General features: G+C 47.2%; 1 long non-coding RNA gene across 2 annotated transcripts in view; it reads left to right on the top strand.

Moving 5' to 3' along the window:
* LOC118989142 (uncharacterized) overlaps positions 1-23,975 on the top strand; it is a 110,239-nt gene that overhangs the window by 65,843 nt on the left and 20,421 nt on the right. For both annotated transcript variants that reach the window (XR_005066957.1, XR_005066958.1), the window contains exon 4: positions 21,283-21,337. This is a non-coding gene — a long non-coding RNA (uncharacterized LOC118989142). The remainder of the gene's footprint in view (positions 1-21,282; positions 21,338-23,975) is intronic.

Genomic DNA, 23,975 nt, shown 5'->3' on the forward strand with positions numbered 1-23,975 from the left:
CAAGTAATACTAAACCACCCAAAATATAAAAATAAAATGTTTTACACTTGTTGGGCATTGTATCATCCAAATTCACGTGTGGACTTTAATCTCCAGCCTACATCCGTAAAGTTCACATTAGCGATCCCCACTGGCAAGAAGACCTAGGCTTGGACCAGTGAATTAATAATAAGTAAGGGAAGAAGGTGTATGTTCCACTCACAGGCGGGAAGCCTTCACCGTGCGGAAAGCCACTACGACCACGAACAGTAACGCGTTAGAGCCCTTGAGAGAAGCTTTAAGAGTGGTCTGAGCACAGTTGAGTTGCCCACCCCTCTCATTTCCTCAGCCACAGTCGTGCTGCTCCCAGGAGAACCTGTGGGAAGCTGGTTAGGGCACAAGAGAGGACGCTGAGCCCATCTGTGCCAGAGCTATAAATTAGATGACGAATTCCATGTTGAAATCATTGAACAGAAACTGCATCCCAGGTTAAGAGCTTTGGAATTGGTGGGTGTCTGGCATGTAAGATACGAATGCGTGCTGCTGACTGCATTACCGATGCTGTGGCCGGGGAGGGGCTGGTCTCCCTGCCCATTCGCCTTCCCTGCACTTTCACAGGACTCTCCATTTCTTGGATGGCTTAAGTAGCAAATTGGAAAGCACTTATTTTTCCTTTGGCTCAGCAGTCCTGTCTTGGTTGTAAAGCAAAGTCAAGGATGAGAGTTTAGTGGTATGACTTCTGAAGTTCTGTTGCTCATTCTGTCAGTCACAGATATATCATCTTAGATAACTCAGTTTCTGAATACTTGTGTTTACTCATCAGTGAAATTAGGCTAATACCTATTTTCCTGGAGGGTATAGATTCCTAACATGGAATTCATAGATGGTCCTCCTTAAAACTGTACATGTAGGGTGTTCTCAGTGAGCAGGCAGAGAGGGCTGGATGGAGGAATATGGACTGCAGCTCAGCTGTCATGTGGCCTGTGGTGTGGACCATGGTTTTAGGCGGGAGTAAGAAAATTTAAAATGGCCTGCCCAAAACAGGCAATTACCAGCCTTAGCAAGCTAGCCCCCAGCTCCTGTACTTTTGGCGAAGTGGCTGCAGGCCCAGTACTACCAGCAGCCAGCTTTGGATCACAGACTGGCTTCGCCTGGGAACCTCCGAGCCTAGTACACATAGCAGCCCTCTGCAGAGTGCTTTGTAGCTCATGCTGTGGGGCCCTGGGTGGAACACAGGTGGGGGCTGACCCTGGCCTGCCCCGCATGGGAAATCCCAGAGCCTGCTCACCTGGTGGGCAGCTAGAGACCACGTTGAATCACTCTGCCCTTGCACATCTGATCCTCCACGGAAGGTGGAGGTTGGTGATCAGTGGTCACAGCCAGTCCTTGCTGCTGACTGGCCTGGGTTAATCCCTCCCTTGACCTGCCAGCAGCAGTCAAGGCTCAACCTCAAGAGGAAGGTGTACTCAGCCATCATAAAGGGCACATCTCAAGTACCCAGCTTGGGTGATAGGGGAAGCTGTGCCACTGGACCCTATAGGACACCTAGTACATTGGGCCATGCTACCGAGACACGGAGTCAAAGCAGCTCTGCCTACTATATAGAAACCAACAGGGAGGCTGCCAAAATGAGACAATTGTGGCTCAAATGAAAGAACAGATCAAAGCTAAAATTTTGTTTAGATCTTTTTCTAAAAGGAGATGAGCAGTTTATCAGATGCATAATTCAAAACACTGGTTATGAGGAACTCAGTGAGTTCCTCAACAGAATAAAAAAGACCCAGGCAGAAATGAAGGATGTGTGAATGGAAATAACAGCTTACAGGGAATCAGCAGTAGAAAAGATGATGCCAAGAATCAAAGGAATGTTATGTAACATAAGGGGGGGGGAGCAATCAGAACAAGAAGAAAGAATGAATCAAAAAAATACAAGAACTGTGTAAAGAACCTCTCAGACAACTTCAAGTGTACCAACATTGGCTTCATAGGGATGCCAGAAGGAAAAGAGAAAGAACAAGAAATTGGAAGTCTATTTGAAAAAATAATGAAAGTAAACTTCCCTAATTTGGTGAAGGAAATAGACATGCAAGTCCAGGAAGCACAGAAGAGTCCCAAACAAGATGGATGAAAACAAGTCCACACCCAGACACGTTGTAATTAAAATGTCTAAAGTTAAAGATACAGAGAGAATTTTAAAAGCAGCAAGAGAAAAGCAGTTTAGTTACCAACAAGGGAGTTCCCATTAGACCGTCCGCTGACCTCTCAAAAGAAACTTTGGAAGGGACTGGCCAGAAATACTCCAAGTCATGAAAAGCAGGGACCTACAGCCAAGATAGCTCTACCCAGCAAAGCTATCATTTAGAATCGAAAAGCAGATAAAGAGCTTCCCAGACAAAAAAAACTAAAGGAGTCCATTATCACCAAACCATTATTATATGAAATGTTAAAGGGACTTACTTAAGAAAAAGAAAATCAAACCCATAAACGATAAAATGGCAATAAACACATGCCTATCAACAATTGAATCTAAAAGACAAACTAAGCAAACAAGCAGAACTCTCTCTATAAATATGGAGAAAGTTTTTTGATGGTTGCCAATGGGAGAAGGGTTTGGGGGAATGGTTGAAGAAGTGAGTGGGTTAAGAAGTACAAATTGGAAGTCACAGAGTAGCTTTGAGGATGTAAACTACAGTACAGGAAATGGAGTAGCCAAGGAACTTATACATGTGACCCATGGACAAGAACAAAGGTGTGGAGATTGACTGAGGGAGTGAAGGGTGCTTGGTAGAGTAAGAAAATTTAAAACGGCCTGCCCCAAATAGGCAGTAACCAGCCTTAGCATGCTAGCCCCCAGCTCCTGTACTTTTGGCTAAGTGGCTGCAGGCCCAGTACTACCCCCAGCCAGTTGGTAGAGGGAGCAAAGGGGAAACAATTGGGACAATTGTTAACATTACACATAATCAATAAAATATAATTTAAAAAAACTATGTATGTAGTTCTGTGTTTCTGGGGCCCATACCTTTTCTGGGGGAAGGATTCTTGGTGGGAGCTTGCGAACCTCATTCTCTCAAGTTCAGAATCTCTGCCTTACAAGTTGTTGTGAGTTTGATAAAAGACAGTAAACACAAAATGACTTAATAATGTGAAAGCATTATTTCAAGTAGGTTGTAATCATTCTCTTCTTACACCATTTAATTCATATTTCAACTCTTTTGGAATCCCTGGTAAACACATTCTCTGTTTTTGCAGTGTTTCCCATTCTCCCTTCATTCTTCCATCTCTTCCTTATGTTCGGTTGCAGAAGATCTGGAATAGAAACCTGAGAATAATTTTCTGGGCTCAAATCATTATTACACCTCTATCTGAATCCCAGGTTTACTTTCCCTGATAGTGGTATGTTTCTGACTTTTGTGCTTTAAATGTTCTAGCATTTAAAACTGCCTTGAGGTCTCTGATTTCCAAGATACTGTTCTGGTTGCTTTTGCCTTAGTGATATTTCATCCCAGCTTCTATATTTATAGAGAAAAGATTAATTTTGTTTTATCAGTAACGCTCTCCAATTCTTTGAAAGAATCATCTTTAGTTACTTACTCCCTATCTGAACTTACTAAATGTTCTTTTATTTTTTAAATTCTCACCTGAGGATATACATCCATTGATTTCTAAGACACAGGAACGGAGGGGGGAGAGAGGAAGGGAGGGAGGAACAATGTGAGAAAAACCTTGATTGGTTGCCTCCCATGTACACCTGAACTGGGGATCCAACTCACAGCCTAGGTATGAGTTCTGACCAGGGATTGAACACATGACCTTTCTGTTTATGAGTGGCACTCCAAGCAACTGAGCCACACTGGCCAGGGCACTAAATGTCCTTTTAAATATGAGCTTATCTTTTGTAACTCAGTGACAGAAGACAGAAAAAAGGTACCTTAAGTCTCTTGCATTCTAAGCCAGATATAGTTCTTAGTTCTTTTTGTTACCTGTTACTGGATAGCAAGCCATCAGAAAATGTATTGGATTTGCGCAACTGTCCTTTCGTTTGCTCACGAGTCTCTGAGTTGGCTGGGGCTCCACTAGGTGGTTCTCCTGCTGGTCTCTGACTGGCGAGAGTGTTTCCAGCAAGATGGTGGCTGGGCTGGAATATCCAAGATGGCTTCTCTCACAGGTCCATCACCTTGATTCGGTCAGCCAGAAGGTTTTGATCTCTTTCTTTCTGGCTTGCTTGGTCTTCTGTATATGGCAGCTGAATATCAGTAGATATTCTAAGAGGGAAGCCCCATACAAGTGCTTAATCAAGTTTCTGCTTGCAATTATGTCTGCTAACACTCCATTGGTCCATGACCCACGGGGTGGCTCCCAGAAGGCCACTGGGGACCACGCGGTTCGTTGGGGACCACTAAAACAGTGTGTCATGCTAGCCCATCAGAGAAACTCAGATCCTGTTTATCGAATGGGTGCTTAAGTTTTCAGTGCAAAATAGCTCATAGCTCTTCACTGATATAGCTACCTTTTAAGGTTAATTTGCACTCTGATGATCCCCTTACTGTTTTTCTCTTTATTTATGTACTTATTTGCATTTTTTTATTTTGCTGAATCATTTTTTTTGTTCTGTCCAATGTATACACACTCAAACATAATTTAAAATTTGTTTTAAACTTGGAAGTACAGAATTTTCCTGTAATTCAGGTTTTCTTAACTTTGGATTAAGTATACTGATTGTTTTTTGCAAATATCAGTATGTGTATTAGTATTACCTAAATGTGAAACCATAAATATTTTTCCCCTTTACTGGTAGCTTTTCTGAGTATTTGACACCAGTGAGAGTAAAATCTGTCCTCTGCTCTAAGGAGGATCAGGGTTAGAAATCTAAATTAAACAAAAGGTAAATTGGAAGAAGCTGGAGGCAATTGAGTCGAGGATGTGATGTTGTTTTAAAAAGTCTCTTTTTGTTTCACAAATTGTATTCATCTACAATGCCCCGTTCATATTTAAGAATTAACACACTGTTAATGACTTGCTGTGGAAAGAGAAAGGATGCTAAGAGGTAAAATAAATTTTTTACATTTATTTTCCAGTTTAGGAGATTTTTTTAAAGTCCTAGGAGTCGCTATCATTTGAGGACAATTAGAAACAAAAGTGAAAGCCAAGCCTCCGTGGTGTGGTCAGGAGAAGCTTCTGAGGTGGCGCACTCCCTTGAGGTCGGGCTTGGGCAGGTTGAGGGGAGGCAGGTCCTTTTCCCAAAGCGAGTAAATAGCCTTTCTCTTCCTTTGAAGTATTTAAGGAACATTCTTACTCAGGAGAAAGATCTGGCAGATGATAACAGCTACAGAACGGAGACCTCTACTTTAGTCTCCTGGTTGCACTTAAGTGCAGCACGTCTAAACCTTAATGTGCATGCAGGTCTTGGGGGTCTCATTAAAGTGAAGCTTCTGATTCAGTAGCCCTGGGGTGGAGCTGGGGACTCGTCCTTTCTGACGGGCTGCAGGTGAGGCCTGGTGCTGGTCTGCCAGCAGGGCTTTGGTGACCCTTCCAGAGTCTCCGTCCTAGCCAGGCCTTCGAGGTAAACCTAATTCCCAACACCTTGGTACGTGGGTTTTTACTTTCGACATTGACAAATAGAAATTCTTTCAGCATCTTTTCACACATGCGCAAGCCATATATTTCACAACTAGGAAATACGTGTTGATTTAAAACTGTCTCCTTTGGTATGTGGCATTAAGTCATTGGTATAAATGTGGCCTTTGTTAGTGGCTATATTTAGAGCAGACAAGGGTCTCAAGGTTTGGGCCGTTCTTACTAAATGCTGTTCTTGCTACATGTTAAAATGTAGCACAGTGTTACGCAGACCAGCTGTAAACAGGGTCAGCTTGAGGGGAACCCAACCTGATAAGAGTGCAGCACACTGCAAAGAAGACGTCAACAGGTAACAGACAGAGCGTCAGCAATGTCTAAGCCTCCCTTTGCCGGAGCAGAGCTTAGATTCGAATCTCTGTCCCCTTTACTCGCTGCAAGTCCATTAAGTCTACCTTGAGACCACCATGTCTTTTTGCACCGGGCACGCCAAGCAGCGAACCCCCTGGAGTTCGATAACAGTATAATTTGAAAACCAAAGAGTTCTTTGGTTGAAGTTAAATTCATCAGTTCGTCAGAGATTTCTCCTCAAACCCCTCATACCTGGCTGTTGGACAAGACTCCTGCTTATTTCACATTCTCCTTCAGAGCCGAGGTGTACAGAGAGCCAGACACTCCACTCTGTCAACTTTATGCCCAGTGCTGGTGGGAATGAGCGCAGGCTGTCTTCACCAGCAGCATAACCGACTGGCTGCCTGAGTCATCCCCAGGGCCTAATCTGAACCGGGGAAACGTTTTTTACTTTACTCTCCAAGATTCTGTTCTTACATTGGGTTTAAAACGTGCCTCTAGAATTCCCACCTGCATGGTTTTCATACATATTTTTCACAGCATATTCTTTCCTCCAGTCTTCCTCTTTGCGGAGGGAGCATTGTAGCTGCGGCCCCATAGATCTAGGACATCTGAAAGTCCTGCCAAAAGTTTTTTTGTCAGTTAGAAAATATTTTCAATTGGAAAATTAGGTACTAATCTCCACCTAAGGAAACAGGGCCAGTGGAACTCATGCTTTCAGCAAAGGCAGCCCGGGTAATAGGAGTGAGTGCTTTGGAATCAGACAAACTTGGATTTGAATCGCAGCTCAGCTGTTACTGGCTGTGTGACCTTAGGCTGAACCTGATCAAATCATTTTTCTAAATAAATGAAATCTGGTGAAGATTCCCACTTTTCAGACTGTTGGAAATGTATTCTCTGCCATTGTTGAGATTCGTCCCAGACGGGAAGAGGGACTTAACCGGTCTCATCCATTCACAGTTGCTCCTGCTTAGGCCCAGACCCCTGTGGTCCGCTCCAAGAGGGGCTCTTTTAGTGACTCTGCCCCCTCACCAAGGGAGTCTTTGCAGAATTGCCCCAAGCCAGGTGGTTGCTAGCATCCCCCCAAGAACCTTGCCAGCCATCTTCATCAGAGATCCCTACTTCAGCAGGTCTCTCGAGTGTGCCAGGGCTTGCCCTTCCTGGGACCCTAAAGCCTTCCTCTCTCAGTTTTGGAAAAATCAGACCTGGGGTAGAATAAGTAAGTGTCTTGTTCAAGCCCAGAACCTTCATACCCGTAGCTCTGAGGGATTCCCAATTTCTTTGGTCTCTACCTTCAAACACTCCAACACTCAAAGTATCTTACTTGGAGTCAGTTACTATTCTGGAAGAGCAGTAAGTATCTTTGTTTTAATTTACGTAACAATCTTGGATGGTGGTATTCCCACTTTTACACATAAGGAAATTGTGGCTTATGGGGTTTGGCCAAGAGCCTACAGCTAGTGAGAGGAAGAATCTGCGTGTGAACTTAGGTCTCTTTGTACCTCGGGCCTGGAACCGAGGCTGCCGAGCCGAGGGCTGTTCCACCTTGAGGACGGTTCTGCAGCCTGTTTCCCTTACCTGGGAAAAGACGGGGTGGAGTAGCTGCACCCCACTTTTCCACGTCCAAAGTCTGTGTCTCTGCGGAACTGCTGCTTTAACTCCCGATCTTTTTAAGCCAGAAAAATGAGTTTTAGACCGAAAGGAGTTCAGAACTGCAGCTGTCTGTCCCTTGGCAAGTGTAGCTCAGTGTGCGGAGTAGCCCGTGGCTGGATGAAAGGGATGGTCTCCAACTCCGCTCTGCAGGAGGAGCTTGCAGATGGCGGGCAAAGACCCAGTGCTGACCCCCTTTGAAAAACCACGCAGGACTTAAAAAGGGGTGAACACGGGAGAAAAACCACCTTTGTCCAAACTTTCATTTTTCCTAAACTTGTGTCATGTTTACTGAGTGTTTTTCTTAGTGGACACCTTATTTCTCATTTAAACTTGAGGTTTCTTTTGTCCAAATTTTAAATAAAGCAAGACATCCTGGAAGCCAAATGGGTGCTCTCTGTGGCTGCTTGATCAGCAGTGAAACATAGTCAAGTAGGTGATTTGTGAACTTTGAGAAAAGTTAGGCGGTATTAATAGGTCCAACATGAGTTCACTAAAGGACATAAAATGCAAAACTAACTTTGTTTCCTTTTTTGAAAGAGTTCGCATACCGAGGGTGTGTTGTTGACAGATTCTGTCTTGATTTTATCAGAGCCTCTGACCAAGAATTCTGTGAAGATGGTGATGTGTTGATTAGATCAGTGGTTTCCTTCGTATTGTTTTCTCACCCCTGAGACCAGGCTCTCCCCGCCATTCCATGTCTGCTGGGAAGGAATTACAAATCCCTGGGAAGGAATTACAGGGCCCAGGAATTCCTGAGAGAGAGCGCTTCTCTGGGGCCGCTGCAGCTGGTCCACAGATCGCTGCTCATGAGCCGTAGACCGGTTTTCAGACTTGCGGGGGGGATAGGAAGTCCTTTTTTCAAATGAGCGCTTGTATGAAGTCTACCATATAAAACAGATAAAGTAACATTTTACTGGTATTTTTCTGTCCTCACCCAAGGGTATGATTATTGATTTTGAAGAGGGTAAGAGAGAGAGAAGCANCGTATTGTTTTCTCACCCCTGAGACCAGGCTCTCCCCGCCATTCCATGTCTGCTGGGAAGGAATTACAGGGCCCAGGAATTCCTGAGAGAGAGCGCTCCTCTGGGGCCGCTGCAGCTGGTCCACAGATCGCTGCTTATGAGCCGTAGACCGGTTTTCAGACTTTCGGGGGGTTTTCCTTCCTATCGGGGGGATAGGAAGTCCTTTTTTCAAATGAGCGCTTGTATGAAGTCTACCATATAAAACAGATAAAGTAACATTTTACTGGTATTTTTCTGTCCTCACCCAAGGGTATGATTATTGATTTTGAAGAGGGTAAGAGAGAGAGAAGCATTGAAACATGAATCAGTTGCCTCCTGTATGCCCCACCTCGGGATTGAACCTACCTACAACCTAGGTATATGCCCTGATTGGGAATCGAACTCGCAACCTCTCGGTGCATGCCCTGACACTCCAACCAATTTAGCCACCCAGCCAGAGTTAGTATACATTTTCCGAAGCTTACAATTACAATGTGTACTGCAGAATGAGAACGAGACAAAGATTTTAACGAAAAAGTTAAAATCTTAAATCAGGTGTTGATAACTGTATAATAGCTATATTCATATTATTATCTTCTTTGTTTAATGAAATTATATACTTTGCTTTAAATCCATAATATTTGTTAAAAAACTACTGTTATAATTATTTGGAAATTGTAACAAAGCTTTTTAAATTTTGTTGAATTTTAAATAACCTGCCTTGGGATCCCAGGATAGTTTTCAGTTCAACCAGTCTAAAGGAATATTTGTTTCAAAACTGTAACCCTGTACCTAAACTTATGGAAACAATTGCTCACATTCCTTATCATAAATCTGAAGTCATACAGGAAATATCTAATTCTTAGAATAAACATTTACCCTCTCTCAAGGAGGGTATTATCACAAAGGACTTTCCACTGTGATGCAGGCAAGGCCGCACCGATGGCCCCTGAGTCTCGCCCGGCACTTCATGGGAGCCCACACGCGGGCCGTCCTGGGTGCTTGTGTGCTTGAACGGCCGCATGGGAGCACACCGGGCACGCCCGTGGCTTTCACAAGGCTGATACGGGACTACAACTTCCCCCACCAGGGTCACACCTACCAGAAGTCCACGTGGCACAGAGGTGGCAGAGGGTCCGCCGTGGGGACTGCCTGGGTCTCCCAGACCCAGTCCCAGGCATGGGGTGCCAGGGAACGTCTGCAGTGGGTAAGAAGTTGGCGCACAGGCCATTTGGGTGTCACTTTTAAAGGAACTATAGTTTATAAAAGTAGCTGAAATATATCTAAATGTTAGAAACAGATGGTGGTGGTATCCTTGGAGCACTTTCATAAGAGTCTTTAAAAAACATTAGCCTCTAATATTGATTGGATGCTTGATTTATGTTAGGAAAAATGTTTGGTTTCCTGTGGAATACAGAAATAAATTTGGGGACAACTATGGAGTATAGAGAAAAAAACCTACAATTCAGAAAGTGAGTTCATGTACACAAAGAAAGAACTGACTGCTCTTAAGTACAGACTGGAGAGTTAGGTATCTGCATGGAAAATCATGGAGGGCTTCCTGGAAGAGGAGACATGGGGAGGTCCTGAGGACATACAGGACTTGGATATGAGAATATTAGGGAGAATAAATGTTCTAGGGCACTTTACCATTTGGGAGGTTATAATTTTAGGGGGAAAATGTAGGTACCACAACCCTCTTAAACAGATTTCCTTCTTTATTAATAAATTAGCTATATATGCATTTTGAAATGTGTAACCCATTAATAAGTTCCAAAAGGGACCATTCCTGTATATTTAAACATGCCTGAGGGTTTTTATTCCCGAAGTTAATACCATCAGAGAGCAATTTGTTCAGATTTAGACCTTTCCAGTGATAGCTTTGCCCAACTTGGCTGCCCCTTTAATGTCTGCGTGCATCATAAATTTGTCCTAAGCCTGGCCTCTGTGAGAATTATAGCCGTTCATTCCTCCCACTCACCTATTTGTTCACCCACGCTGGTACATTGGTACATTGAGCACCTATTTATGTGCCAGGTCCTGGGGAGTTCTAGGCACCCGGCAGGGAACAAGTCAGAACTGGACAGGTGAATTGGATACCTGGAAACCACCTGAAGTTCTTATCATTAAACTGTATTTTAAAAAGATAACAATGTAACTTCCCCTACAAACTGATAACCACACAAAGTGTTGTACACCTCCCAGAGCTTTTTACATTTTAACAGGGATCAAAGCTTTGCGTAGAACTGCTTGTAATCAGCCATGTGTGAGGGGAATTGTGGTTTGAGCCTTGGGACTTTTCCAGCTTATAGGGCTTTTTAAGCAGCCGAGTTGGTGTTGTCCTATCTGTACTTTGTGGTGGGGACTGGCTCTGATAATGTTCTTCCCAGGAAAGTGGCTTAAACAAAACTCTGCTGCACAGGAAAAATCATTTAGACGTGCCATAACGGAAAAGAACTCTTGTCACACGCTGGGTCGGGAGAGCAGAGCAGGGGGTGGGGGGGAGTGCAGCCCCGTGCAGGCGGGACTACAGGTGCTGTTGGGCAGCGGACAGGTCGCCCAGTCTCTGTGCACCTGTAAATGGGGACGAGCTCATAGGAGGTTGGTGCCCCTTCAAAGGACCATTGATGGTCAGATACGTTAATAAATAGTAACAATATTTAGAGTAAGCATTTGATTAAAACCAGCTGTTATTTTCTTAGCTGTGTGTTTTTCAGGTTTATCCATTTTCCTGAGAATATGTAGCAGGTTCAAAGTAAGAGTGGGTTAAGAAGCTAGATCAAATGAGGATGGTTAACTCCTCTCCCCTCTCCTCACACTCCCCACAGACCCCAGAGTTGCTTATTTTACAAGGCTGTAGCATTGTGTTTGAATGCACGACCTTGAACATTTCAGATTAAGTAGTTCTGGGCAAAGCTTTAATAGTTGGAAAATAAATCAGGCCTCCCACACATGCCTGCTCGGCCAAGAATTTGTTTGCCCCAGGAACTGTGGGCGGGCGGGAATGGGAGCAAGGACACACCCAGGCTTATGTGAACTCCTTGTTCTTGCCCGGGATTGTGGTGTCACCAGTGCTTCCTGGTCATTCCTTTTCTTTCTTTTTTTTTAAATTGTCACCGGGGGATATGCTTTTGTTGATTGGGGGGGGTGGGTGGGGGCAGGCACAGACAGACATCGATGTGAGAGGCAAATGTTGATTGGTTGCCTCCTGTATGCACTTTTGCTGAGGACTGAACCTGCAAGCCAGGCATATGCTTTGACCCACAGCTTTTTGGTGCACGAGATGATCCTTCCACCAACTGAGCCACCTGGCCAGGGTCCCAGTCATTTCATTCTCAATGTAGAGAAACAGAGACAGGGGCCAGCGCAAATAATGCCCCTCTTTGTTACAAAATCTTACACTACAGAATCATAAGCATGTAATTCTGTAACCTAACAATATCACAAACACACCATATAACATTTTACGTGAAGTGTTCAAATTAAAACGATAAATTATTCCACCCGTTACTACCCTACCAACCACACTCAGGTATGTGTTACTTCTGCTGGACCCTGTGTTTTCATTTCTAAAAAAATGCTTTTTCACCTGACTCCAGGAGAACACTCCCCCTTCTCATTTGTGTGTGGGTTTTCTAAAGTTCGGCTCCGTATTTGGCCCTTGGAGTTGCACTCGGCAACTTCCCCCAAGCCCAGGGTGGCAGCATATGCTATACAGGTCCCCACAGGGCTCCCTGCATGGATCCCAAGTTGCAAAGTCTGTGACAAGGCCCTTTGGAAATGTTCCTGGAACTTTCTGTTCTTGTAGTGGGGGCAGAGGCCCCCTGCCCCTGCCCACTCGGCCTGCGCACTGGGGTGTGTCTCACGTGTTACGTCCTGGGGAGGTGGTTGAGGGTGGTTCAGTACAGCCTGTAGGGAGGGGTTTATTTTCCTGTTCCCGTGGAATGGGCCGCATCGGGACCTGTGACCTTCAGTTACTGGTTCCTGCCTTGTTTCATGTTTTCCTTTGCAGCCTATTGAAGGTTGCATCCCATTGTCCCAGCTACGTCGTGTTCTTTCTGTGACTGTGAGAACGGGCGTGTGTTGGGTCCTGTCCTGAGGGAAGCACTCTGGGACAGGTTAGAAAAGGGCTTCAGCCCAGGGAAATGCCCTCAGCCGGAGCTGAGCTTCGGAAGCCGTTTGACCTCTCTGAGCCTGTGGAATCACAGCTCCTCTTCTGTGTAAATGCCCTCCCCCAACCCCGGGGTCCTCTCCAGGTGAATGGGGACCTAGGACTCCTGGACCCACAGGGACGCTGCTTTTCCTCGGTTTCCTTTTCAGATTATGGGAGCCAGGGGTGGTAGGTGTTGAATGTCTTCTTTCCGATAAGCTGGTCGGGCTTTGAGATGGGAGACCGGCCTTTGCCCAGGAGTAGTTAGAGGCCAGAGGGGCTTCCCAAGAAGCAGTCTTCTCCCCCATGGCCGACTGAGCCGTTTCGGAGGCAGCAAACCCCACGGCTCAAATACATGAAAGAACTGGCAAAGCTAAAAGTAAAGAAGATTCTGTTTTGAAAGTTGTACCCCATCTACCAGCAACCTCAAGTCTAGAGTAACCACCAGACATCCTGTTCCCCCGTGTGTGTGCTGTTGGTCTGCGGCGGCTGCCCCGTTGTTGCTGTGCTCGGGGTCTGCACCGGCGCCAGTTGCCACGTTCTCTGCTGCTTGGCCAGCCCACCTCACTGCCGCTGTAAAACCTGGAGGAGAGAGAGAGGCTTTTTAAAGGAAGAGTTAATGGTAAAATAAGCTTGTCTGACGCTGTGATGGTGGCAGAGGCCGGAGGACTTGTGCCTGATGCCTCTGAAAAACACACCTCAAGGCTGTTCTCGAAAGTTGCGTGAAGTGATGTAAAGACCTCATTAACTCCTAGACTGCCATGGTCTATTTACGGAGAAGACCCACTGTGCTTTCCTCTATAATAAGGAACGGGGAGGGCAGCTGCAATGAATGCAAAAGGCCCTGCCACCGTCTGCCCGGAGGCGGTGGCCTCTGTCACGCCCTGCCCCACAGCATCCTGGGGTGGCAGTGGCACCCACGGGGCCCAGAAACCAGCTGGTGCCACCCAGGGCAGCAGCCCAGAAAAGTACACGGGACTGAAGGCAGCAAGCTGTTGGGAGGTACCGGAGGGGAGTGTGTTCGTGGCCGTCTGTCGGGGGAGGGGGGAGGGTACCCAGTGTGCATGCTGGTGCTGATGCAGAGCCAGGCTCTGTGGGACGGTCGTCTGGTCTCAGGTGTGGGCTCACTTGTCGTCTTCTGCTCTTTGGGAGAGGCTGGCATGGTTTATGGAAATCCTTCCAAGTAGTGATTATTGTTACAGCAATGGCTCTGCAGTTCCCAGGTTGATTCACCTGTCACTCCCTTGACAAGTCCCAATCAGAATGGCTCTTCATATAAGTGACCACAGAACTCCACTTGCCATGTTTTGAAAATTGCCAGTGGTGGACCAAAAAGCAGATTAGCTTGGGTGTAGGTTCTTAGGAAAACAAGAACACACTGTAAAATAAACAGTCCTTCATTTGTCTTAATTAGTAATTAGGACAGAGGATGGCACAGATCGGGGGGAGTTTGAAGACACAGTTCGCTCTCTGGCATGCAGAGCTTCAACAGGCTTGCAGAGTATCACTGGCGCTCCCCCAGGAGCGGTCCCTGTACTCGCTGTATTTGTGCGCAGTCCAGGCTTCAGGGAAATGCCATGGGCACGTGCTCTGTAGGCTTCCCGGGAACAATGGAATATTTTTTTTAGTATGCTGGCTTACAGGAAAAATAACTTTCACTATTAAATAACATGCACACGTATTGGGCCTATTTTTAAGTGGCTGTTAAAATAGTTAGATTAAAATATACATGAAATGATAAACCTCAGTGAAGGCCACAGTAATTTATGTCTTTCTACATAGAACAGGTTCTTTCAAACCGACTTCCTTCCCAGTATCAGAGTCCCGTCTGCAGTGTTCATGACAGGTGATAATGTAGGGCTGACTGGCACCACTGGCACCGTTTCTCTCTCTTCACCTCCCTCCTCTCCTCTGCCTTCACTGGTCATCAAACGAGTGCTCTGTCCAGGCCACTCCGTGGGCCCTGCAGACGCGCAGGTAAGTGCCCCCTGATGCTCCTGCCCTCGGGGGCCTCCCGGTCTGTGAGTGTGTGCAGCAGAGCGAGGGGCGCAGGGACGAGGTGTGGAGACTACCTGGACGAGGAGCAGGCTCTCACCCTGTGCAGAAAGAAGAGACAGCTCGGGATTCACAGAGGGGAATCCCAGGCACAGTGTGTGGAATGCCGAGGGCGGTGAGGCCATCTTTGGGGAACGGCAGGTACCTGGCGGGGTTGTGATGGGCAGATGCTGGGGAGGGTCAGGGTGGCGGGATGAGGCTCTCAGCAGTGGTGGGCGCGCAACACTCTGCAAAAAAAAAATAGTTGTGTGGTGGAGAAGTCTGTTTTGTTAGACAGCGTTTCCTTATATTGTGCCAAGTCCTCCTCTTCTGTTTCACCTTTGGGTTCAGGCCAGAAGAACAGCGCGGAAGGAGCCTGTCTGCTCTCTGCCACATGCTTTTGTGCGTAGGTGGTCCGCCTCTCCTTTACATCTTGCCCCAAGCTGTGTGCGCCTTCTCCCTCCTCACTGGAGTTTGGCTAATAGTTTGTTGCCTGAATAGAACCCAGCGATAATTCCAGTTGGTCTCTAAGGAGTGTGCAAACAGGTGATTGTGGTCTCCTGGGTTGGTCTCCAAAGCAACCGTTGCCACTGGGCCGTCCTGTCTGTTGGCCTCTTTTCTGCTGGGTTCCTCCGTCTGGTTTCACAGGCACCCGGAGGAGGGAAGCGGTCTGAGGGGTTAGTGCTGCCTCTTTCCCTCTGCACCATCTCCCTTCGTTGTCTTAGAGCTTTAGAGAAAGGGAAAGTTGCCCTTTCTCACACACGCACGCGCTGGGCATCCTTGTCCTGGAGACGTAGTTTTGGTTTTGTTTTGTTTTGTTTTTTTACAGTCTCTCCACTATTATACTTCAGATGAAAGTTAAGAAAGAAATAAAAACCTGTGAAATGTGAACAAAAATGAATGGTCATGAATTAAAGTCACTCAGAAGAATCCAAGGGGAATGTTGTAACTCAGGTTCCATTTCCACGTGAATGATCTGTAATTAGAAAGTATTGGGTTGTATTCTGTAGGAGCGATTTGGCCATATGTGTAATAGGAGACCCTTCTGTCTGGAAGTGGTGGGATTGGGTCCTGGAGAGAGATGCGCTAGGACTCACTGTTAGGAAGCCAGTATCTGCAAGCAGTCACCCACAAAAATCTGTGCTGACCCAGCCAAGCCCGGCTTGTCTGTGGAGTAGCCTGAGCACACAAAGGCTGAGCCGGAGAAGGTTCATTCGTTTTGGAATTGTGCACCTCCCGGAGACGGGAGCGTGCTTATTAGCAGTGGTCCTTTGTAGGGACTTCTGCAAGCGTGGGAGGGGCTGAGTGAAGGAAAGGGAGAACGAAAGAACAGTACGTGGTGGCTCAGTGGAAGTTTCTGATCTAATCAGCCAGTTAAGGGTACTCCAGAAAAGACTGATTGCCGGGATTTCAACACCCAACTACGAAAGGCAAAGTCTGGTTTTCAGTGTAAAACAATGTCTTAACTGCAGTGGTTTCCGTCTCTGTCAGGGGTCTTGGCGAGGGCATGGAAGGGAGGGGGAAGGAGAGAGGAGGGCGAGGGTTCCCACCACTCCACGCCTGCTCAAACTGGGGTCTGTGGACACGCCACAGCAGCACCCCTGGAGAGCCTGCGAGAAGTGCATCTCAGGCCCAAACCAGAACCTCTGACTCCGCACCTGCGTTTAAGAGCCCCCAGGGGAGTCCTGTGGGCACCGAGTTTGAAGAGCGCAGCTCCAGTGGGCGATGGCTGCGCCAGGGCCACGTGGACGAGCTGCCTGTCTGGGCACACTTTGAGGAACGCTGGACAAATAAAGCGCATCAGCGTTCGAGGAGGGGAGTCTGCACGGCAGGGACAAGCTGCTCCTTGGTGGAGGTGGAGGGGGCGCTGCTCTCCTACCCTGGAGCGTTGGAGTGNGTGCATCTCAGGCCCAAACCAGAGCCTCTGACTCCGCACCTGCGTTTAAGAGCCCCCAGGGGAGTCCTGTGGGCACTGAGTTTGAAGCGCGCAGCTCCAGTGGGCGATGGCTGCGCCAGGGCCACGTGGACGAGCTGCCTGTCTGGGCACACTTTGAGGAACGCTGGACAAATAAAGCGCATCAGCGTTCGAGCTGCCTGTCTGGGCACACTTTGAGGAACGCTGGACAAATAAAGCGCATCAGCGTTCGAGGAGGGGAGTCTGCGCGGCAGGGACAAGCTGCTCCTTGGTGGAGGTGGAGGGGGCGCTGCTCTCCTACCCTGGAGCGTTGGAGTGGCTTCTGTTAACAGCAGTCACAGGCGGTGACCCCTATTTTTTTTAAAGTAGTTTTTCTTTTTATTTTTATTTGTGTTTAATTTGCTTATACTTTTTATCTTAATTTAATTTTTTTAATTAGTCGACATTCAATAGTATTTTGTATTAGCTGCAGGCATACAGCATAGCGGTTAGACAGTCATGGGCTCCACAAAGGGGTCCACTTGATGTTTTCTCACCTGGCACCATAAATAGTTACTGCAATATTATTGACTGTATTCCCTGTGCTGTCCTTTACAGCCCCGTGGCTCTGTTATAGCTGCCAGTTCGGATTTCTTAATCCCTGCCCCTTTTTTTCACCCCGTCCCCCAACACCCTCCCACCTGGCAACCACCAGTGTGTTGTATCTGTGAGTCTGTTTCATTTGTTTAGTTTGTTGTGTACATTCCACATATAAGTGAAATCATGCGGTATTTGTCTTTCTCTGACTGACTGACTTCACTTAGTATAATGTCCTCAGGGTGCATCTCCCCCCACTCTATAAACCACAGAGGAGAGAATAAAAAGGGTACTTTCAATTTTTTTAGACTTCTGTCATGCCCTTCCTGTGCTTGACAGCGTGTCGTCCTCATGGGTTTTCAGGGAACAGGGTCTGTGACAGAGTGTGGCTTCCTCAGGGATGTGTCAAGCATGCTTCTGGGCTAACTGGCACCACTGACGAATGTCAGGGCTAGCCCTCAGTGACCTAAACCTGGATCTATTAAGAAGACTTCTGCTTGGGGTTTCTCCAGTTGGAACAGCTGTAGATCTTCAAGGGGAAAACGTTTGGTGAAAGAGTCGTCACCTATCACGGTCACATGTGTGGAATGACCTAGGGAAGCCTTCACTTTCAAAGCGAAGGAGAGATGTTAATGGAACAAGCAGGTGACCATTAATAACCAATACTGGTGTGTGTTCAGTCCTTTGACAGCGTGATGCAAAGATTTCTTTTTGTCTGGTCTTTTCCACTATCTGTGGTGGTCCTCTGTTCTTCTACGGCAGGTAAAAAGTCACCAAGTTTTCTTCTGTAAAAGTAACAACTAAAACAAAAACAAAAATACCTTGTAGTGGTAAAAGGATTAGGATGACAGGGCATGTCCTTCAAGTTCCAGGAAGAATCTGTTCACTTTTCAGGAGTACTGCTGCCTTCCAGTACAAGCCACCGTGATCTCATTCTCGGGCTGTTCCAGGGCCCAGTAACTGATCTTGCTTCTTGCTGCTTCCTCCCGTGCTTTCTGCTCAGTCTGTTCTCAGCACAGCAGCCTCAGATCACACTTGCCCCTGCCCAGAACATCTCAGTCGTGTTCCATGGCCTCATCGTGCCCCAGAAGCCCAGTCCTCACCTCTCTGATTACATGTCCCACTACCGTTTCCTCTGCATGTCCCAGTCAGGCAGGCTACCCTTCTGCCTCGGACCTTTGCACTTGCTGACCTGTCAGTCTGGAACTGTCGCAAGATACCTACCGTGACTCATTCCCAAACTTCCTTCAGGTCTTTTACTCATTTGTCAGTTTCTCAGTGAGGCTGTCCTTGAGCGCCCTATTTAAAATTCAACACTTTTCCACTCACACACCTGACATACCTTGTATTTTACTTTACGTTCATTGTCTGTCTTCTCCGAGAATGTTAGCTCTGTGAGTAGAAGGGGTTTGTCTTGTTGAGTGTGCGCGCACAGCCGCTAGAACAATGCCTGGCTTATTCAAGGTGCTTGCTATTTGTTGAGTGAGTGCGTGCAGCTGGCCCTCTCCAAACTCAAGACCAGATATGAATTTGGAGCCAGAAGCATGTGGGGTTTCTTCCTATCAGTTTTGCTCTCATCCTCATCACATCAGAGGACTGAAATGCCAGGAGAACATCTTTAAAATATTAAGCACAGCTGCGAACCATTTCAAACATTCTACGTAGTAAGTTAGGGAATGTCATTTAATTGTTGATTTGTGAGGCAAATGGGAGACCGCAGTGGCCACACAGCAGGCCTTCTGTGTACCAGGTACGCAGAGTCAGGCCCTGGGGGTGGGAGGAGGTGCAGTGTGCGGAGCCTCCCTCGTGGATCTCCACGCATTCTTGCCGTCAGCCCCTTTGTCAGGGCAGCGTGCTACCGCAAACCCCCCCTTTCGTGTCCCCTCCTCCGAGGACTACTGCTTTGGGTGCGCCTGCCGGCACATTTGTTTGCCAGCGTTGTCTCACCAAGGACTTCCTTTGGCTACAATGTATGTTTTCCTTTTGTTTGTAGTGTTTCTTAGTAACCCGCTGCCACAAGTCCTCTCTGCGCAGTTGCTATCCAGAGGTATCTTGGACTTTGTGCTCTGTTTCTTTTCTGGTATCTTAAGATCTATTTTGGCCGTGGAGGTCGAGGAAACAAAGGTTACAGAAGAGAGTGTAGATGGTGCTCATCGAATTACCGGCGCCCCAGAGGTGGGAGGGCACATCGGAGGGCCACAGAGCCCACCCAGGGAAGCCGTGTGGCCTGCCTGGCAGAATCATCCCTGTTGTGGTGACGGGCGCAACCGATTCTGATAGCCCAGAGCCAGTGCTCATGCAGCAGCGTATGTCCTGGTGTCCGCTGCTGTGCAGCGTGCTGACAGAATGGGCATGGTGTCCACCCTCACGGAGCTTTTCCCAGCCAGCGCATGAGAGATTAATGTAGGTTAATAACCTCAGAAATGTGTGACTATAAGCTTCAGTAAGCGCTATAAAGGAGACGATCAAGGTGTCTGGGAGCTTTGTCCTCGCCCTGGGGTCCTGTGACATTTGAGCTCAGATGTGCAGGTCACTAGCTGTATGCATGTTCTGGAGGGAAGGGGCAGAGTGTGTGTGTGTGTGTGTGTGTGTGTGTGTGTGTGTAGGTCACTAGCTGTATGCATGTTCTGGAGGGAAGGGGCAGAGTGTGTGTGTGTGTGTGTGTGTGTGTGTGTGTGTGTGTGTGTTCGCCTCCAGGCAGAGGAAATGGGGCATGCGAAATCTGAGGGGGAGAGAGGAGGCCAGAGGGGCTGGAGCGTGAGGATGACAGGGAGAGCGGTGGGTGGAGGGGGCGGGACAGGTGGGCAGCACCAGAGCAAGGCCTGCAGTCCACGTCCAGGTGTTTATTGTTAGATGGATGTAGAGCCTGAAAGGGGTCTTGGTAAGGCAGAGCCACAGTCTGCTTTCATTTTTAAAGGTTTGCTCGGGACACACTGTGGGTAGTGAACTGGGGGGGGGAGAGTGGGAGCAGAGGGAACAGCCGGAGGCGTTCGTGTTTGTCTGGGAGGACGATGGCCACTGGTCTGCAGAGAGGGCGTCGGAGGACGGTGGCATCTGGGTTGGGATTGCTCTGGCAGGTTCACGGGCAGCCTGCTGCTAATTTGGCTTGATCTTTGACCTGCCCAGGCGGCGCCTATCCTGGGGTTTCAGGAACACGGGTTGTCTAAAGACGTCGCTACATTGGTCAAGCTGGCTGGACAGGCAAGTGTCCAGGCTCTCTGACAGTTAGGGTTTTCCTTATAGATGAGCCCACAGGCATCGTAGCTTGATACAGGGTGGGAGGAAAGTTGGTTTACAGTCATTAATAAGTAATAGCATGAGAATAAACTCCGCGTGTCATGGGCTCACAACTGTAAACCTACTCCTGCCACACCCTGTGATTCAGGCTGTTGTGAGCGCTGTTGGCCTGAGTCCGTATCGATGCACTTGAGCATTCCTGGAACCCGAGTGACGTTTGGACCTGATATTTTTGGAGCCTGCAGAGTTCAGGGACAAAATGTAGACATCATGAATTCCCTCAAGGCCACTGTCACCTGGTGGAGACTCTCTGAACAGCTGCCTTTCCTGGGCAAAATTTTCCCTTTTAACGATGCTTTCCCATGATCATTAAAAAAAATTTAAGTAAATCTGTAATAGCTACACCCACCAATTGTTTCTATCTTTAAACAGCAATTATTTCACCCAGTGGGGGAAAGGTGCTGCCCACCTGAAAAAACTTCAGAGGGAATGTGCTTTGAAAAGCCATCTATTTGCAGAAGGATTCAGAGGCAAGGAGAACCTTATAAATTGTTTCTCTATGCATGTAACCTTTTATTACGCATGTCGATTTCTTCAGGAACAGTGAGGTGTTTGTTTTTCGAATCTCCCAGTACATACACACATAGGGTTATCGCCTTGACGGTTCTGTTCGGGGACTGAGGGAGTGAGGCAGCTGAAGTGATGGGCTGAAGTTCAGTGAAGCCCCATCTCAAGTTTAGAAGATGTCAAACAGCAATAAAAGACATATGCATTTCTGGCTACTCACTAGCAATGTTTTCCTTACCTTTTTGCAGGAGGAAAATGGAAGAAACAGACAATTCTAATGGAATGGAATAAACCACTGAACAGGTAACTGGAATGAGCAGGGGTTGTATATGCATTGGTTAAGTTTTTATGAGTAAATATTTGTGAAGTCCTTAGAAGAGTACTTGGCACATAGTAAATACCACATAAGTATTTGCTATTAAGTTCTTTTAAACGTACCTGAGCCCAAAACAAACCAATCATATGACCAAAGACTATCCAACAGAAACAAATCCATTATTTCTAAAGGTGGCCTGAACACCATTGGTAAGTTCTGGCGTGGTCTCTGCATGACCTCTTACAGTGGCCCGGAAAACCTAATTTCTTCATCTTTGCGCACCCTGAGGCTATGAACTCCCATTAATTTTTGCCTTTGAGCTTCCGTTCATGATGACCTTACCAGTGGCAGGTCAGTTTCAATTTGGAAACAAAACAAGCTGCTTTAAAATTCTTGAAGAGAGAGTTCCTTGCCATTTGGGGAAATGGCTCAGTTTAGAGACAGCCACGGAAAGGGCTTGTGGAGGGTGAAGGCAGAGAGGCGATACCAAGAGCAGCTCCCAGATTTCCTGGTGGTAACTCGGAGTGAGACATTTCAGACCCCTGGCTCTGCTCGGCCTGACTTCACGTCAGAACTGTTGGTGTTACTGAGACACGCTGAACAAAGCACGTGCAAGGGCCGTGTCCGTGCCGAGGTCTGTGCTTGGTGGTGGAGATCGTGGCGTTGAGTCCGTCATCTTTCTCCCCACCGGCCCCATCGGTCTGGGCCTGCACCTTTCTGCCTCGCCGTGTGGGGAGACTCGGGTCTTCTGGCCAGAGTGAGGATCCAGGTCTGGCCTCCCCGCTCCCTTCTAGCATTCCTGCCTCCCTGGGCCCCCTCCCTCGACACATCCGCACACTGTACTCGGGTGGGGAGAAAACGCCAGGTGGGGGCCGGGGCCCACAGTCCGATTTCATACATAGAGTCAGACCTTTCTCTAGTTGGCATTCATGTCGTGCCTTCCTTCCCCCGAGTTCTGTTTTACAGTTGACAGAGTCTATTTTAACTACTCCACCGTTCTCTGTTTTGCCATGTTTTTCTTCTCTGGTGTCCTTTCCCAACTCTGGTGCTGTAGGCTGGGGACCCCAGTTTAGGGTTTAGACCCCACTCTTCTCAGGGGGAACCCTCTGGCTGCTGAAATATCCCTCTGGAACTTCAACTGCCGCCCATGGGTGCCCAGCCAGCCCTCTCCTGCCGCCTCCGCACTTCCTACAGCGAGACTTCCCAACCAGTCTCGTTGGGAAGTGGTTTTTCTAGTTGATGGCATTACAGATGACATTGCTGACTTGAGAGAGGTAGGCACTTGGGGCACTCAGTGTGGCGGTGGCTTTCGGACCTTTTCTTTGGCGCACCCGTCTGTGTTACAGTAGGACCCATCCATCACACATGTTTGTGCATGCACACGTATGGTTTCCCAGAGTGAGGCCTTCACTCTGAGTTGTGATCGAATTTTCTGGTCTATTGTTTCCCATCGCTTTTTCTTTTTTCTCTTCCTTCTTTAAATAATTTTTTTTAAAAATGTTCATCCACGGTCGACATACAATAGTTTATTAGTTCCAGGTGTGCAGAATAGTGGCGAGACGCTTGTGTAACCTGGGAGGTGGCCACCCCCGAAAGTCTGGTACCCACCTCCCCCCATCATGGCCATTGTGGCATCTTGGACTGTCTGCCTTACGCTGTGCTTCACACCCTCGTGGCTGTTGAGCTCCTCTTTGTATTGCTCCCCAAAATGGGTTTCATAACCCGTGAGTCCATGTACTTGGACAGACTCGCAGTATTTTAGGCTGTGGTGGGAGCACGTTCTTCTCCATATTTAGCAGTAATGGGCACAAGTCTCTTTGATGCCTAAAATCCCCCTCAGACTTGCCTCAACTTAACTCTCACATTCCAACTCTCCCTTTCCTTTTGTAATTAAGCTTCTGTTCCTATTTGATCACATACTCTTCGTGCCTCAACGCTTTTTCTGTCTGACCTTTGACATTGCTCTCCTGACCAGTAGCTAAGAATCATTTTATTTACCATTCTGAATGAAATAGATTTCTCTGTACTATTTCATCTTGCATGTTAAATATAGTTTTCCAAAAACTAACAACTTATTTTTCACTAAATTTATTTGTTTAGATTCTCCCTATTCGGTTTCTCAGAAACAATCTGGTGGTCCGATCTCAGAACTCATGTCCTTACTGTCCCAGGGATTCCAGAACCACATGGGTGGGGTTGGGGGGGGATGGTGGGGTGGGGGGTGCTTCTGTATTCCATTGTCTTTTTGGTCGGCGTCATGGGCTGCAGAGAGACACCTGCTGGCCCAAAGGTAGTACTGCACTGTTTCTCTATTTTAAAGTCAATTGCGTTGTCATTTGTAGGACCTCACACTTCCACAGTGTGCTGGCAAGTTTGTGTGTTGGAATATATTGAAGTAAGTCACCTAACCTCCTCAAGAATCTTTAGTATTTACACCTTAGCATTTGATGAACTGAAATGTAGTCATACCATGTCACCCATTCAAGAAGCTGATACCTCATGAGAGGAAGGGATTTTGTGGGAAAATGTGATTCCTTACCTTTGTGTGTTCTTAATGGGGCTACAAAACGATCATTTAGTAAAGCACCCAGTAAACAGGATCCATTTAAAGTTTTTGGAAACGAC

The sequence above is a fragment of the Sturnira hondurensis genome, unplaced genomic scaffold, assembly GCF_014824575.4.
Source record: "Sturnira hondurensis isolate 20B ecotype Veracruz unplaced genomic scaffold, ASM1482457v3 Scaffold0006437, whole genome shotgun sequence".
Classification (NCBI taxonomy): Eukaryota; Metazoa; Chordata; class Mammalia; order Chiroptera; family Phyllostomidae; genus Sturnira; species Sturnira hondurensis.